Source organism: Bubalus bubalis, chromosome 11 (assembly GCF_019923935.1).
Source record: "Bubalus bubalis isolate 160015118507 breed Murrah chromosome 11, NDDB_SH_1, whole genome shotgun sequence".
Classification (NCBI taxonomy): Eukaryota; Metazoa; Chordata; class Mammalia; order Artiodactyla; family Bovidae; genus Bubalus; species Bubalus bubalis.
Genome location: NC_059167.1, coordinates 46,322,069 through 46,327,435, shown reverse-complemented (window position 1 = coordinate 46,327,435; position 5,367 = coordinate 46,322,069). Strand labels below are relative to the sequence as shown.

Below are 5,367 nucleotides of genomic sequence, written 5' to 3'. Positions count from 1 at the left end.
GCCTCCAAGTTCCTTTGTGGCTGCAGTGTATTTTGCATGCTGTACCTCTTCATCAGTCTGCTGGACCGCCTGTTCCTCCCCCTCTGAAAAAGCCAAACAGTACTAAAACCCCACCTCATCTGGTTCTCGGCTCCCTTTGTTCCTCTTAGATTGTTCTGCCATTGCCCTAAGGCCAAGAGATCTTTGGGGCAGTGGCCCTGTTTGGTGTTTGGCACAGTTTCATTTACTGAACATCTCTATGTACATTTATGATGCCATATAACTAATAATAAAAACAGGACAGCCCAGGGCATCGTTTTTTATTGTCAGCACCACAGCAGCGGTGGGGGATGGGAAGGTGAAGGACAGAGAGTGCAATAAGGCTCAGGACTTGTCAATAGAGGCTGGCCCTTGCTGAGCTCGGTCTGCTCAGCCATATTGCCTTCCAAAGGGGTGCAGTAATGATCCGAGCCTTGTCCAGACCCTCTCACAGAGCCACAGTAGAACAGACTAGGACAGAGGATTCTGTGTGCCGTTGGGGAGCTGCCTGGGTTGTATACCCCACTATTTTTCAAGTAGCAGGTTTGCCCATCTCTAGGCGTGTGCAAGATGGACGATGGCAGAGCTCACACTGTTCATCACTGCCTGTTGCTAAATTGATGCGGCTCTCCTTGGATGCCATCAGCTGTGCAGTAATCCATATTGATGGCCGGGCTTTATAGCAGCCAGTTTGTATGCTCTGCATCCCTCTGTGACTGTCTGCTCATTGTGGACGTGGCCTGGGTGGTATATGCCCCCAAATCCTCTGATTCAGACTTCAGAAAGGTTGGAAAAGGTTTTTAGAGGCAAAAAATTTCTCCCAGGAAGGCATTCACAGGAGGCAGAATAAAATAATGGAAAAAGCCCTGACTCTGAAATTAAGCGGCCTGACTTCATGTTTCAGGGGTCTACCCTTTTCTATCTGTGGGGCCTTGGATAAATCACTCAGCCTCTCTGGGCCTCAGTCTTCCTTTCTGCAAGCAGGGAAAAAAAGATAAATTTCTACTTCAAGATTATTTTTAAAATTCTATATAATTTATGTGTTGAAAAGTCCTATATAAGAGGTCATTAGTACTGGTACTATACTCAAATATTTTATAAAGGAAAGAAAGGTACAGAAGGGAATCTCTATGCTATATATGTTAGTATAAAGGTATAGAAATGCAAATATAAATGTCAAAACCTGTACTAAATAGTAAGGGAGAAATAAACTGTTAAATTCCATTCTAGATAATTCCTGCTATTGCAGATGCCTGGATGACCTGGAATACTTGGCACAGTTCTGTCACAAATGTAATTATTGGCAGTATACACTTCAGAAAGAACAAGTGAACCCTCTCTAAGCAGAAAATAAAAATCAATGATGATTTTTACAACTATCAGAGTGTGTGGTGTGTAAACAGTTAAAGAAGCTTCTTCTGTGGGGATCCATGGATTAAAACCTGGAGAGCACATGAGTGGGAAGTAGAAGAAAAACAGGTTCTGTCCATCTTACTGGTACTGACCATGGTAACACGGGGTTAGCTGGAAGCAGCCTCTGAATCTGCCAGATCCAAAAAGAACTAGATCTAGTTTACAAAACATGTGTCAGTTCAAAACAGATTTATTTTGGTGGGATATTTTGTCAAGGTGCCCAAGCAAAGACAAACTCAATACACAAAGGAAAGTGGACTGTCTGGGATGAGGGCCAGCTTGCATCCTCTTCTGAAATTTCTTTAATGATCTCAGCTGTTTACATCCCACATGCGGTTTGTGAAGGGACTGATTCCCATCATCCTTTAAAAGGATCTCTTTGCTCTATGTAAGCCCTCATCAGCACACTGTGCATGCTATTTTAGGGATTATTACAGATGAGTTAACCTTTATCTCTGAGCTGCACATGCTAAATGCTGCATAGGGCCCTGCAGAGGAAAGAGGTCAATTCCCCTTGCATGTTCTAAGGACCTACCAGACATTTTCAGAAACAGAAGTTTAATAAAGAATATTGAGATGGAGATGGTCTGTCTGTTCTAGGGGAATATTTTCTTTTATTCAACAAGGAATATGTCCTATAGTACTCTTTTGACTTGCCAGTCTGCTAATTTTAACAAAATAGTTGGGCGAGGAATGTGTAACAGCTGTCCACTGTTCTCTGTAACTGAGAAATCCATGTAGCCTATAAAAATGATAAGACCGTAAGGAGGTGTTTCCATAACTGCAGGCAAAAGGAGGGGAGGCAGCAGCTTCAGATTAGCTTTTGCCTCTCCTCTGTTGATTTTGACTCATTTTTGTGTATCAGAAGGTGTGTCTACTCACTGACCCCCAAACCCAGTATTTCAGGTTTTCTTCCCTCATTAGCAGGAAAGAAGGGGATCCGGGCAGACACTTACAGCCATTTATTTTGTTCTTCAAGTGCCGCCTTCTTTGTAAATGAAAGAGGCCAATCAATAGTGCAGTAAGGAAGGAGGACAAGTAGCTGGGAGGGCCCCTCTGTGTGGTAAGGTCTAGTTAAAGCCCTGGTCCCGTGTACACAATATTCCAGAGGTGTGACTCATTAACACTCTGGAGAGGAAACCCAGCAAAAATTTTTTTTTTAATTAGCTCTCTATTAAACAGAACAGTGAGTATTTTCAGGCTAGCATCTGTAGATTAAAATGAACATATCCATTTAACATCTGGAGTTATTGAAATCAGAACTGGTATGCAGCAGCCCTCTCCTAGGAGGCAGGGCTGTGGAGGGGGAAGTCACAGACTAGGAGTCAGGCAGATCGAAGTTCCAGTCCAGCCTTTGCCTCGTCAGCTCTGCCTAACTGTACAGTCACTTTGCTTCTCTGTCCTTCATTTGCTTCTCTGTTTCCTCATCTCCACATTGGGATAACAGACTCACAGAGCATGTTGAGAGAACGACAAAGAACTGTTCACGTTAAAAATACAGACAGAACAGTCTTATGGACTCTGTGGGAGAGGGAGAGGGTGGGAAGATTTGGGAGAATGGCATTGAAACATGTAAAATATCATGTATGAAATGAGTTGCCAGTCCAGGTTCGATGCACGATACTGGATGCTTGGGGCTGGTGCACTGGGACGACCCAGAGGGATGGAATGGGGAGGGAGGAGGGAGGAGGGTTCAGGATGGGGAACACATGTATACCTGTGGCGGATTCATTTTGATATTTGGCAAATCTAATACAGTTATGTTAAGTTTAAAAATAAAATAAAATTAATAAAAAAAAAAAAATACAGACACAAATAGCAAGTGCTCAAAAATGAGAGCTCTTGTTAGTGTTATTTTATGGAAACTGACCCATTAGAAGTTAGCAGAGAGGAAACAGACCACTCTAGGAGAACCGACAAGGCCTCTTAAGGCTGCTCTGTCATACAGCGTATCTTTACTTTCTTTGAGGAAGCATAGTTTCCTAAATTGTGAGGCTTCCCTCCTCATGAAGACTGAAGTATATCAGGAGTTGGATGGAAATGACATGCCAGTATGTGAAGAACTAAATATTACCATGATGAATCTCTAAAGTTTTGCTCACATAGTTTTTTTTTTTTTAATTGACTTTAATTTTTAGAACAGCTTTATATTTTCAGAAAAAAAATTGAGAAGACAGAGATAGGACAGAGAGTTCCTGTATATCTAGTACCCAATTTCTCTTATTATCAATATCTCACTTCCATATGGTTCATTTGTCACAATTAATGAATGGATATTGAAAAATTATTAACTAAAGTCCATAGTTTATTTAGATTTCCTTAGTTTTTCTTTAATGTCCTTCATCTAATCCAGAATTCTATCTTGTATACTATATTACATTGTTTCCTTAGCTGTTGTTATTCAGACTTATCTTGTTTTTGATAGTTTTCATCAAAACTAGTCTGATGTATTGCATGATGTCCCTGTATTGGAAATTTTCTTATTTTTTTATCATGATTACACTGAAGTTATGGCTTTTGGAGAGAAATATCATAGAAGTAAATTGCCATTTTCATCACATCATATCAAGAGTGCATTCTACCAACATGACATATGACTGATGAAGTTGACCTTGATCACCTGGCTGAGCAGGGTTTCTTTACTAAACTACCACATTCCCCCCACAATTCCATACTGTAATCTTTGTAAGGAATTCATTTTTTCCAGTGCTAGTGCTTAGTCACTCAGTCATGCCCAACTCCTGGCAACCCATGGACTATAACCCGCCAGGCTCCTCTGTTTTTGGGATTCTCCAGGAAAGAATACTTGAATGGGTTGCCATTCCTCTCTCCAGGGGATCTTTCCCACCCAGGGATCGAAGCCAAGTCTCTTACATTACAGGCAGATTTTTTACTATCTGAGCCACCAGGGAAACTCCAGACCTTTCTTAGCATTTCCATAAAATGCATTTTATGGAGAATCCCAAGAACAGAGGAGCCTGGTGGGTTACAGTCCTTGGGGTCGCAAAGAACTGGACATGACTGAGTGACTAAGCACTAGCACTAAGAGAGGTTAAGTGACTTTCCCAAAGTGACATGCTGAGTTAGTAGACTGAGTCTTTTTTCTCTTTCACTCTATTTACGTAATTTTCCAGAACTCTTTATAAACAAGTATATAAATATTAAGAAGGAATTAAATGGTCTTTCAAGCAACTACAGGAATATTTAAATATCTTTTTTTTAGAAAAAAGTACAGTATATAGTCTGTGGTTCTTCATTTGAGAGATATGGCCAAGAACCTGCTAGAATTCTCCTCTAACACTCAAGCTTGTATTCCATACTCAGGTTTCTACATTTATCCTTTGGCCAGGCTGCACCCTCAGAATTCCCTGGCTTTTTCCATAGTGATCTCTATTGCCTTTAGAGTCCATGAAATGGCTTTGGGTTTTAATGAAAGTGACACATTCTGCCACATATCCCAGGTTGCTATGCATAAGAGCCCTATAGGTCACCCATAGAAACCCTGGTAGACTTTCAGTACTGGATTTCATTTCCCAGAAGAATATCCACACAACAGTGATTATTCTGGAAGAAAAATAAAAAATTTTCAGCCAGCAATATCCAGGTAGGAGCTGTGTACCTGAAGGATGGCTGCCATTTATAGCCCTACTCTTGGTAATGACGAAATCACACAATCACCTCCTGTGCCCCTTCACTGCTTACAGCCTCTAAAAGGCGTAGGTTCTTTTGGAGGCCTCAGCCCAGAAATACAAAAATTCTAACTAACCAAAATATACTTATTTTAAAAACATTTTAAAAACAAAAAGCTACCTTTTAAAAGCATAGAGTTGTGCTCATTTCAGCAGCACATTTACTAAAATTGGAACAATACAGAGAAGATTAGCATGGCCCCTGCACAAGGATGACATGCAAACTCGTGAAGTGCTCCATATTTTT

At 40.9% G+C, this 5,367-nt stretch overlaps 1 non-coding gene across 1 annotated transcript; it reads left to right on the top strand.

Annotated features, from left to right (window-relative positions):
• Positions 1 to 5,260: 5,260 nt before the first annotated feature.
• On the top strand, positions 5,261 to 5,367 carry LOC112577899. Its single transcript, XR_003102098.1, has one exon. It is a non-coding gene; the product is annotated as a U6 spliceosomal RNA (small nuclear RNA).